We start from the raw sequence: 12703 nt of genomic DNA, 5'->3' as shown, positions 1-12703 counted from the left end.
GGCTTCACAAAGGGAAAGCAAACCAATAGCAATCTAAAAGCATTTATTAGGGCCTTTAAAAGGCAGCTATAAATAGCCCAGGGAGGCAGACAGTCCTACAGACGTTTAAAGTCAGACATTGATGCTGTAATTTTTGCTGGAACAATTCACAGAAACAAATATAGTGACATTTAATTCATCTAAGTAAAACCAGATCTCATTTAAAACAAGGAGGGGGGATGGAGAGGGAGTCGGGTCAGATTTGGCCACTGGAGACTGATTGCAGAAATCATGAAAGCAGTTGGTAACAAATCAGGGATACATAAAGCAGAGGTAAAATTAAACAGGCATCAAATACAATCCTCCCTCTCACTGCCCCCTTTTCTCCCTTCCCCATTCCCAAACATATTAAACCGTTAATACCTTCATTTCTTGGCTTGGGATACCAAAGTCTGTTTTAGGCATCTCTCTTTTATCTTAATATTTTCAATAACTTTGGAAAGAAAATGTTAAAAGTTGTGCTATTTTGCAACTTTACTACTTTAAGGCCCATGTTGTTAGATTTTAAGACCCAAGGAAACGGTCCTTGGAAATGGATGAATTTGAGAAGGGCAGTTAGGTATTTATGATGTAGATTTGCCTAACTAGACAGCCCTGGCCAGTGCTTAAGAATTCATTTTCGTGAACTCCAAAACCTCATTAAGACACGTCGGCCAGCAGTACAACACAGAGTCTTTCTGCAAGTGTAATCTACCACCACCCAGCTTGCACAGACCTGGGGGAGCACCTTACACCTTCAGAGTCTTGGGCTTCACCCCAATCATTTGGATTCCCTTCCCTCCCCCCTCCCCATCGCCACTTGATCCTTCTACATCCTCAAGATAGAGATCTACCACCTTAATGTTTCAAGAATTGAGACACTGGGTTTTGACAGACCTGAGACTGAGTTCAGATGTCTGCTTGATCATTAGTGACACGGTGCATTTGTGCATAAATGACTCGACCTCGTCAAGCCACGATTTGCCCATCTGAAAAATGCAAATCATAGGACTTCTATGAAGATTAAATGAAGCTGTGTTCCCAAATCTCCTTTCACGGGGCTGGTACTTAATAAATATTTAATTGCAATGCTGGTAGCTATGACTATAGTTCAATCAAGTATAGATCTAGAGGAGAGAGAGAGAGAGAGAGAGACTGCCATGTTTTTAATGATAAATTACTATTAGATTGGCAATTTCCCAGGCTTGTTTGAAAGTTGCCTTCTAGCACCTAATTGTCTCGACATCACCTTTAGGGAGACATGACAGAGCTGCCCAGAAAAACCACAAGTATCATTAAGAATAGGAGTCATTATGTACTAGCCACTCACCTTGCTTTCTAAATGCCAGCACCTCTGACCGAACTTTCATAGCTCCCGTATAGTTTGATTCGGGAGCTTTGGTGGAACTTAACGGTGCATTCCAAAACAAATGTAATCTATGGAAAACATATGTGCCATGACTTTTGACCTTCTTCGAGTTTGGTGTTTCTGGTATTCCAACAGAACACCCGGTCCTATCACTCTGTTGGTATTTTCCAATTTTGTGAGAACTGCCTGCAAATTGCCCTCTTTGGAAATTTACAGAGAATCTATTTATTAACCTATTCAATCTGCTGGGGATCACTGAAGTCACACATGTGATTTTGCTAGTAGACCAGGAACTCCCTGGAGAGTGTCTACAACTTTAACCTTTAAATGATTGAGTTTCCACTTTAAGCGGTCAAAATGAAAACTCAGGACATCTTCGTTGGGGAGAAACATAAGGCAACTGTTACTGGTTCGTATCTTAATTTCCATTGTCCCTTGTGGATGCCGATAAATTGGGAAGGCCTTTAAAATACAGGACAAAAGATCTCCCTGGGAAGATCCAGATAGATAGCCAATTGAGGTAATACCTTAAGCCATGTGTCGTCTATCACACGAGATTAGCTTTATTAGCCTTTTCAAGGGCACTTGGCAAAAAAGCATTGCCACTTACTACCGATAATAAACGACTTAAGTAGCTGATGGAAATCAGTGCCTCTGACAGACTCTCAAATTTTCATGCATTTCATCTTCTATATTTTCTCCATCGGTTATAGTCCTGCCTCCACGGCAGTGGTATAGAAGCAGAATGAAGCTGGAACGTTTGATGCTGTTATCTATGAATGCCTATACAAACAGAGGTGACCCAAATTAGCAATACTTCTCTTAAAAAGGAAAAGTGATACTATTCTCAGTGTATTCATTGTGATGGACACTAGGGAGTTTAGTGTGAGGCAGACAGGGACGTTTTTTCCCCTCAACCTCATGGCAAACTTTTTAAGCCTTCATTGTAAGAGACTGTTTCACTTGGCTAAATATATCAATGCCTACAGTGAGCTAGAAAAGATCGTGGAAACAGCCTTTGTGTATTCTTCGATTCGATTAACATTTAACTAATCTGAGGCATTGTGTGAGCTATCACTGAGGATTATGAAGACTATCACTGCCCTGGAGGAGCTCCATCTTGCCAAGTATACCACAGACATTTTGTCAAGACAACCCGCTGGAGAGTGGAGGCATCTGTGGTAGATTAGTAACGACATGACATGATGCTGTAGCTGCAAAAGAAAAGTGGTTGGGTTTGAGACCTTTCCTACCATTTAAGGTGCAGAGGTGCTTCCCCAGCATTCTGCTTTGGTGGTCAGTTCTTGATTTTGTAGGCTAATGAAGGAAGATGGTGCTATAGATAAGCCACAGAAGGAAAGCAATGAGAAATCGATTTGCATTTGGCTTGGAATAAATCATATGCTTTGGAAAGAATGCCCCATTTCGGTACTTTGCAGGCTATTAAAATGATTTTTCTGTTCCCTGGATTCAAGCTATCAGACAGGCAGGATGTAATCAAGGGGAACATTCTGGGCAGTTGAGCAAAAGGCAGTTTAGGAATTTTTATTTTTAATTTCTTGGGCTAATTCATCCAGCAGATAATCTGCCTATGGAAATTTAAGTGGTGCTTGGCTTGAACAAATAGATTTCCCACATCCAAATCAAAATTCATTCTGAGCCAAGAATGTACACAGCATAGCTATATGTGAAAAGGTTTCCAATATATTTTGAAAGTTCAACAATTTTTAGCTACTGATTTTATTAAAAATTATTCATACCATTGTAACGGTAGCCGACACGGCCTCCCTTTATTTGAGACTGATTGGAGGAGGGGATGGAAAAGAACGCTTTCTCTGGTAATGTGATTACCTTTTGCTTCAACTTTATAAAAATGCCACTTTGCACCCATGTCTGGTAGATAACATTTCTGAAAAACTCATTCAACAGATGAGCCTTGGCAATGCTGCAGAAGTTTAAAATCTTAATGGAAAGAATATGCTATGAACTAAAATAGCTTTTTCCATTCATAGAGTTTAGGAGCAGAGGAAGAAATACTGGCTTTTTAACCGAGAAATGTAAACATCGTTGGCATCTGAACTTCCAAATTTTATGTAACTTTCCAGTAGAAAGATAGATTGGATGCCCTCATTGAACAACAACAACAACAAAAAAAAAAAAAAACGACAAACCCATCCTCAAAGACAGATTTTCAACAACTTAGGAAAATGTCCGTGCCAGCTTCCATATCCACAAGCATTTAAGAACGGAAACATAACAAGCTGAGGGAATATTTGTCCTGTTAATCATTCATATTTGACCAAATGGCACTGAAATGTTGTGAAAACCAAAGACTCCACCTCTTCCTCTCCAGCACCACCAACCTAGAACTTGCACTTGTGTTCTTGGGTTCCTGGTACCAGGCTTGGCTTGGCAACACACTATCTATGCATGTGCCATTAAGCAAAACAGATCCCCACTTCCTCTCCCCAGCCGTGCTGTTCATGACCTCTATAGTGGTCATTTGAACCAAAGAACACTCCTTGCAGGGAAACAACACATTAGGATTTGTGACCTTGCCTGTGGGCATATTTCCCTAGTCCCTTTCCCCAAGGAGCTTTTACTGTCAGTTCAATAGAACAGCGCTAATAAAAATCTCCACAATCTAAAGAGCAATAGCCAGGAAGTCAAAGAATTACCACCAAGGAGCTTAGTGCGGTGCAACCTTGAAGATCCCACCCACAGGCAATCTGTGATGCCAGTCAATGTCTCTCTATGTGCTCCCTGCTTCTACTTGTAGTCACATCTTCCTTCCACTCTTTTCAGCTCAATGCTGAATGAAGCCTCAATGCTGTGTCCCTCTCCCCTAATCCTAATAGCAATCCTGAAAAGCAAGTTTTACTATATCTTTTATGTTTTGCGAGTTAACAAACTAAGGCTTAGAGAAATGAAGTTGTCTGCTAAAGAAGCAGGCTTCAGCCCAAGTCTCCGTAACTGGATTATAAATGGTGCATAAAAGTTAATGTCATGCTCTTGGATATGCATATTTTTGTATCTAAGGCTCGAAACAGATCTTCTAGAATTAAGGAAATTGTGTGCTATTCCTGTAGCTCCAAACACCAGGGTTGTAGGGAAATAATTTCAGCATCAGTGGTTGTTTTCAAGCTTTCTTGAGATATATCTACCCACTCTACTGATAAGAGCAGTCGTTGATGTGCACACCAGTATACACAACCATAAGTGACTTTCAACCAGCAAAACCCCACCTAATTGAGCCATTAGGAAGTGTCAGCAAGGAAAGAGGCCAAAGGAAACTCAGAGCTGGGTTGGGGGTGTTGGGGAATGCTGTCAATGAGGGCTTATTGGGCGCTGCCTTTTCATGGAGAGGAATGTTTCCAATTGTGAGATTACACAGCCAATGGGTGGGCTTGAGGGAAGGCTTGTTGGCTTTGGACGCCCTTTGGAATGCAGCCAGTGTTTGCACACAAAGGGAAAAACAATCCAGTGTGGATGATGTCACCGAGCATCCTGAGGAAAGCAGCAAGGATAAAGCTTCCTACTGCTTGGATCCAAAGAACACAGACTTATTTTGGGATGAATTCCTTGTGCGGCCAGTAGCTTGACTCTTACAGAGGGACCAGTTCTAATCATAAAGACTCAGTGCTGGAGAGAGAGCGCGTGTGTGTCAGTCTGGTTCCTGATCTGTGAGCTAGAAAATCCACACCCCCACCCGTCCCCTCCACCCATGCTCTAGATTGTTCATGAATCCGTAAGTTGGGCAAAGGCCATTTTCCACAGGGGGAGACAGAACATGGGCCTGCTCTCCTCAAGGTCACTCTCAAACTGTGATCAAAAATCTACCTTCTCATCTAGTAATGGTGATTATTGGATATGGGGAGGTGGGTGTAGGGAAGAGGGACCCAAAACACAAGGGGCTTTTTGTCAGTGGTAGCCCGGCAACAGTAAAACAAAGAGAAATTCATGCCATAACCAATGACTGAGGACAGTCTATTTGTCAGGTCACATCAGAGAGATGAGAGTACGTATTGTAAATATTTTTTAAATGGTCTGTGTATTTGATATCTGGACATCCTAAAAAGAAAAGAAACAAAAACAAAAACAAAAACACAACATTCCAGCTGGGGGAGAGACTGACCCTCCCAGGGTTAGCCAATTCTTAGAGATAGCGAGGGACCCAGCCTGGAACATGCTTCTGATATAAAAACTAACTAATGCAGAGCCCTATCTCCTCCATCTGTCCCGTAGACCCAAGGAGGCAATATTCTTCTGCCTTAGCCATCCCAGGACCAGGTATCGAGCAGCTAAGGACCGCTCCCATAGCCCAAAGCCCACCAAAATTATTTAAATTAGCCAATGCAAAACTCTTTGGCCTGTCCTGCCTTGCCTTTTCCACTCAAACCCCTATAAAGGTCATGGATCAGATCTTCCTATCACTCCTGTCTTCCGATCACCCTGGTGTCTTTCCCACGTGGCCCCGTGCAGTGTGCTGTGCCTCCTGTTTTGAGGGCCTGTGAGTGTCACAAACTGTTTCCCTCAGCCTCAATGCCATCTGCTCTTGTGGCCACACCTGACTGACCATCTCATAAAAGAACGCAAAACCATCTAAAATTGGGATTGGGAAAAGACACGTTTCCATGGTCATTGCAAAAAATACTCCACAAGGGTAAAGAGTATATTGCCATTACAGTCCAGAATGTTTTAGGTAGAAGTAGTTAGTGCCTTTCACTGTGGAGAGGTACCTGGTAACATCGCAAGTGAATGACAGCATGTTCCGCGTCTTCCAGTCTCGAGAGTGTCAGCCAAGGCCGAGCAAGCAGCGGATTGTGGAACAGGCGGTCATAGCTTCTTGCTCTCAGCACGTGGGCCCAGGAAGCTGAGAGGGTCGCCCCAAATGGCTGTGAACATTTATGTAGGGAGAAGATGGCAATGTCTTTCTAAGTATCAAATCTGATATATGCAGATATACCCAGTATAATGGCCAGACTCCTAAGGTCAAAGCTAAGGAGTGGGGGGACACTGGGTGTGCTTGGAAGCAAGCCTAGTGATGCAATTGCAGAAGAAGAGAAGTTCAGCTGAGCTGCTGGAAGACAGTAAAGAGAGAAAAGAGTTACAGTTAATCAGCTTAACAGACACCCAGTGAGAAGCCAAGGGACAATAAGGAAGGGAAAAAACAGAGGTAGTGAATTGAAGAGAAATGAGAACAGGCATCATGTACATACTCAGACAGGTGAACACTCCACATGAAAGGATAATTTGGCTCTAGGTGTGGAGCTAGATCTGGGCTCCAGATTGAGAACAGATAAGGGCCAGATACAATCCTGAGCCTGAAAGGAGACACATCTTAAGTGCTAGGCACTTTATGTCCATGAATCTAATTTTCCCCCAAATTCTGACAACCAGTGATCAGCGTCATTCCCATTTTCAGGATGCGGAACTGAAGCTTAACTTGGTGGGTAGATTTAGTCAGGGTCACACAGAGAGTAAATGCTGGGGGGAGGAAAAATAAATACAAGAAATTTTTAAGTTTTTAATTTTAAATTTTTAAGTTTTAAGCCTTAATGAGAGGAGGAACTGTTAGAATCAGGATGAAGTAGGTCTTTGGACCTCATCTCGGGGAAAAAAGAGAAAATTCAGTCACAACGACTGGGCACAGGTTCAGAGCAGAGCCAACTGCAAGAGGTACAGGCTACGTCCCATTAGGTGTGTTTTAGAGCCACTTGGGTGCTCTGCAGATCGACCCGTTTCAAGATGGGAAGCAGAGGGGCCCGCATGTAAGGTCAATGCCCTTAGCTCTAGGGATTGGAGTCATTGACAGCAGGGAAACTTAGGCAAATGATTTCCCTCAAAGCTGATCAATCTCAAGCCCAGAAGCCAGCAAAGATGAGCAGTAGGAAAGCATAAACGAGCTTAAAAGTATATCTTTCCCAGAAAATCAAGGCAAAGATTCAACAAAAAAGTTTTTCATCTACACAGAATTCCCGGCAAAAATTGCAAACGTTTGTTCACTTGGAGATACTCCCCTTCTGCAGTGTCATGTTTGACTCTGGATATCTTGCTTTTTAAGAGAAGTCACTATCATGCTGAAGAAGTGGAGCACAGGAAGAAGTGAAGGAGAAGAAAATATCAGAGAAAATATACACTTGCATGTTCAGAACCTTTGCCGAGTACCAACTACACCCCCTTTACTGTGAAGCAGATGTGCTGAGACCATTTCAACATGTCCCTGCTCCTAGTACTTCATAGGCTTGAATGCAGAGATGGGACATCTCTATCCATCAGGAAAGAAAGGAGCTGGCTGTGTGAAACCCCAGGGGGTTGGAGGGGGATCTGGGTTGAGATTTATAGGGAAGCAGGTTTAATATTCACAACATTTTTAGTGTTTATTTATTTATTTCGAGAGAGAGAGCGAGAGAAAGAGAGAGCAGGGGAGGGAAGCAGAGCGGGGCGGGGAGAGAGAGAGAGAGAGAAAGAGAGAGAGAGAGAGAGAGAGAGAATCCCAAGCAGGCTCTGCCTGTCAGCACAGAGCACAATGGGGGGCTTTGATCCCACCAATCGTGAGATCATGACTTGAGTGTAAATTAAAAGTCAGACGCTTAACTGACTGAGCCACCCAGGCGCCCCAAGAAGAATATGTTTATTGTTAGTATCTCTAAAAATTGAATGAAAATTAGGACTTGCATTTGGATGATCAGCTTGAAGAATATATAGACATTTCCTGAATTTGTTGGGAGGTTCAATTACATAACTCTGAGGGTCTCTTTTGTTCACGAAGATTTAAAGATTTGCTGTTATGTTATTTTTCATTAACTAGTTAATAACCTCTACTACAATACTATGAGATGAATGGTGGTGAAAGACTGCCCAAGAAGATGAAAAATAAAGTGTCAGAAAGACCTCATCATCCCATTAGAGTAAAGACACTTGAGTCTTCTAATTTGTTTCAGTTATTATAAGCCATATTGTCATGACAATAGGAAAGATCATACCCATGTTTTTTGTTCATGCACTGACTTTTTTATTTTAGCTGTTTTTATTTTCATTGTGTTTTCTAATGTTTATTTATTTACTTTGAGAGAGTGCGAGAGAGAGGGAGAGAGAGAGTGCGCGTGTGCATGTGCAGGGGAGGGGCGGAGACAGAGAGAATCCCAAGTAGGCTTTGTGCAGTCAGCACAGAGACTGATGAGGGGCTCAGTCCCACAAACCGTGAGATCATGATCTGAGCCAAAATCAAGAGTTGGATGCTTAACCAACTGAGCCACCCGGGCGTCCCTAGTTTCATTTTGTATTTCTGTGTATGCCCTAAACTTAAAAACAAACAAACAAACAAACAAACAAAAACTCAAACTCAGGCTGGATCATGGATTTTTCTTAGCAAAAATTTAAAGAAAACCCAGGTTAACAGCTGACAGGGAAGTTTCCAAGGGCCAGAGTTGCTCCTGGATCAATTTACTCTTGTGTTCCAGGGTGCCCCTTAGTCCCACTGTGAGGTTGGGCAGACCATCTCTTGTAGGTGAATCAAATTCGGGTTTTGATGGTCTGGTCTCAGAAGGACCTTATCAGGTTCTTATCATAACCTATCATTCTAGATATATTACTCATACAATGCAAACAAAATAGCGTCTTTGCCTTAATCATTTAGATTTGAGTTGTGGAGTCAGACTGATTTCTCTTTGAATCTCATCTCATGTACCTAGCTAAATTAAGAGCAGTGATTTTACCTCTTTGATCCCCGTCGCTTTAAAAAGGGTGATTAAGAGAATTAAATCAGATAGCATTGTAAAACAGTAGGCGTCCTATAAATGCCAGCAGTTTTCACCTGAAGCTTATACTTGGACAGACTAGGAGCTTTGCCTCGGCTGATTCGAAGCAGCCACTGTGACGTTGAGAGAGGCAGATGTTTTGATTTTAAGAGATCGACATGTGAAATATTGATTCGCCTTTATTAAACTATGTATACACAAAAGAATGTCCTGGCCCCATCTCTCTCTTGTTGACCCTCATTGCCCCCCACGCCAGCCCCACATATCTTCCTTGACCTCCCCTGCCTAGCTGCCCTGCAGAGATTGGGCTCATCAGAGAGGTGAGGCCCGGGGATGGAATGCAGATGTCTGAGAGCCAAAAGGTTCCATATTGCTGGTGAGAAAACCATGTCAGAAGCAGGTCGAGGCTGGTGAAGATTGCCCGGACTACCTCCAATATTGCAACAGTAGTCTGCCTTCCTCATTACAAAGCTGCAATTGGCTGGGGTTTTCTCAAGGCTGAGAACAAGAACTATGTTCGTTGGAGTGGAGCCATTTGAGATGCTATGCTGAGCTTAGCTATTAACCCACTATCGCATTTGCATCAGTTTCCCTCCTCCCCAACACGGAGCTAGAAACCATGGTCTCCACGCAGTATGCGCTCCTTATGTGCCAGATGGCATATCAAATGAGATTCAGTGATATCTGACAGACACACATTATTAAAGGCTTCTGAAAAGGAGGCAGAGAGAAGCTAAGTAGATTGGGAGGGTCACACTTCTGCTAAGCAGCCAGTTTGGGCTCTACCTTCAGGATTATGGGCTTTCAGAACCTCCGGGGATATCGTCCCCAGCTCCCTCGGAATGCTCAGAATCATGTCAAGCCTCAGAAACACAAATCAAAGAAGGGGCAGAGGAAAAGGCTTTTAAAAGAAAAGCTTAAGGAGTTTCATCAATAAGATATATTTATGTTTAAACCCATGGCCCTGCATCTCTGCAGGCTTAGAACTTCCAGGTAGACAAACCGCATTATCTCAGCCTCTGTTCCTTCCACCAGTGACACGGAAAGCCGAAGGCATGGAATGTAACAGATGTTATTTACTCCACAGCAACGGTCCAGATTGCAAATCGTAAGACAATAATGAGTAGTAGAAAAACAGTAAAAGTTAGAAAACCCAGGGGCGCCTGGGTGGCGCAGTCGGTTAAGCGTCCGACTTCAGCCAGGTCACGATCTCGCACTCCGTGAGTTCGAGCCCCGCGTCAGGCTCTGGGCTGATGGCTCGGAGCCTGGAGCCTGTTTCCGATTCTGTGTCTCCCTCTCTCTCTGCCCCTCCCCCGTTCATGCTCTGTCTCTCTCTGTCCCAAAAATAATAAACGTTTAAAAAAAAAATTAAAAAAAAAAAAAAAAAAGAAAACCCAGGCCTTTTATACCTCATCAGACTTCACTGTTTGAGAAGCTTATTCTTTATCAGAATTAACTTGTTTGCAGCTTTTTTTTTTTTTTTTTCTAATGAGTCTTTCCAGCATTTCCATCTATATATTTTTAGGTGTAAGGACACAATGAATTACAAATCAAAGACAGCATATTTTAACACACAGTTTCAAATTCTCCAGGCCACTTCGTTGTCACTTTGGAACGGTGGTAGAGTGACAAAGACATACAGAAGAGATGGTTTTATGAATGACTGTTTCCACAGGAAATTAAAGACTCATCGTTTTCCACTTTGTCCCACGTCAATAAGTAATGTTCAGCTGGCTAAGTCATCACGCTTTTAGTCTCTCTCTCTCTGAATGTTACTTCCCTTAACTGATCTATAAATGGCCCCCACATTCTTAATCTGTTTGGTGCAGCACTCCCCAGAGATTATACGGGAGAAAAAAGAAAAGAAAAAAGACGATTCCCAGCCATGGAACATACAGCAAAAAAGAGTCCAAAGAAACCTCCTAAAGGCACCTATTAGCAGACACACACGCAAAAAAGAAGCAGCTCAAGATCAGGCAAGCAGTCAGTTGAGGCTTAGGTCACTCTGCCACCCACCCGATGGTCTTACCTCAGTTACAGATAATGAAGGTCAGACCCAAACCCGGTGTCCTTTTCATCTCCTGAGAGCAGTGCAGCTAACCCATCTCAGGCTCGCTTCTCTTTGCTCCTTCCTGCTCTCTCTGGAGCCGTCAGCACCTACCGCCATGGAGATGAGAAACCCCACAGGAGAATCTCGCTCTTTTTTGCCTTTCCGGACACATTCACCACACACAAAGGCCAGCGAGTTCTCAGCTCACTCTAGTGAATCGACACTTTCTTTAACCGGTTCCCATGCCTACACGTAGTAGACAGTCTTGCCAATGGTGGCTTACAGAAAACAAGGATCAAGAAGAAATACCCTTCCTCCGCTGCCCATCTACATCTTTGTCTTTTGATCAGACCTTTGTGAGCTGGTTCAACAGCAAGGATCTCCCCCAAATCGCAAAATGGCCCGAGATTGCCCCTAAACCGAAGGCTGGATTTTCTCTCACTATCACCTCCAGGACTCTTATAGCTTCTTCCAAGGGTGTTCTTTGTGGGTGTAGGCGTTCTCTCGTCGCAGTAAAGATCTTTCTGTGCAAACACACACCCTGTCTATGTAATCCTACACCTAAAGCAAACAGCCTCTTGCCCAACATCATTTCATTTGGGTTCCAAGGAAGTGTGTGCCCCTAGAAGACCACTGACATCCTCAGTAGTGGTTCCAAGGACAAAGTGTAAATCTTTTTCTGAGCAACCTGTTTTGTTTTCTGGCGTGTTGGTTTGCTTCTTGTACGTCTAGGATAAGGGAGGGAAGACACTTCTTACTCAATGTCCATTTTTGCCTATAGAGAAGTCTTATAATTTGGAACGAGCTAGTCATGAAAATGCGGACATTTACAAGAAATCGAGTGAATACTGGTGCTGTTTCCAGAGACGATGGAACTGAGAGAGAAGGAATTTTGAAGTTGAGGTTTTCTTGTGGTAACTGGAGATGCTCTCTGGCAACCAAATGAAAATGGCAGGTAGACAATACATTACTCTGGAGTTGAGGGGAGACATCCAGAATGGAGATCTAAGATTGGAAGTTCCCAGTACGTATATAGCCGCGAACATGGGTGAGACCGGACAAGAGGTGAGAATAGTTAGAAAAGAAAGGGGTTCCAGTGATTAAGCTCTGGGGCAGCCTCTCCGAATTGAAGTTGGGAAAATTAAGAAGATCATACAAAGGAGACTGAGAAGGTGAACTGTTTGAAGTAAAAGGAAACCTTGAGAGGTGGTCTGACGTGAAGACAATGTAATAAGAACAAGGGAATCAATTATCTGTGTCAGAGATTAGTGATGGTGAGAATGAGAACTAAGAGTTGACCCTTAGTGGGGTGCCTGAGTGGATTAGCCAATTGAGCATCTGACTCTTGATTTGCAAGCTCAGGTCATGATCCCAGGGTCGTGTGATGGAGCCCTACATTGGGCTCTGTGCTGAGCATGCAGCCTGCTTAAGATTTTTCCTCTCTCTACCCCTTTCCTTCTCCCCTACTCACTCTTTCTCAAAAAAAAAAAAAAAAAGAGTTGACCA

General features: G+C 43.1%; 1 protein-coding gene across 11 annotated transcripts in view; it reads right to left on the bottom strand.

Moving 5' to 3' along the window:
- The window catches only part of KCNJ16 (potassium inwardly rectifying channel subfamily J member 16), a 56942-nt gene that overhangs the window by 14940 nt on the left and 29299 nt on the right, over positions 1 to 12703 (bottom strand). For 2 of the 11 annotated variants that reach the window (XM_086687893.1, XM_086687894.1), the window contains exon 1: positions 11177 to 11670. The exons of 6 other annotated variants lie outside the window; for them this stretch is intronic. The gene's annotated coding sequence lies outside the window, so the exon portion shown is untranslated. Of the gene's footprint in view, positions 1 to 6126; positions 6448 to 11176; positions 11671 to 12703 lie in introns of those variants that run through there. 3 more of the 11 variants (XM_086687895.1, XM_086687896.1, XM_086687887.1) reach the window with 2 other exon arrangements.

Source organism: Puma concolor, chromosome E1 (genome assembly GCF_028749965.1).
Source record: "Puma concolor isolate L17-30 chromosome E1, mPumCon1.1.hap2, whole genome shotgun sequence".
Classification (NCBI taxonomy): Eukaryota; Metazoa; Chordata; class Mammalia; order Carnivora; family Felidae; genus Puma; species Puma concolor.
The sequence above is the reverse complement of the archived record's forward strand: the minus strand, read 5'-3'. Positions and strand labels throughout refer to the sequence as shown.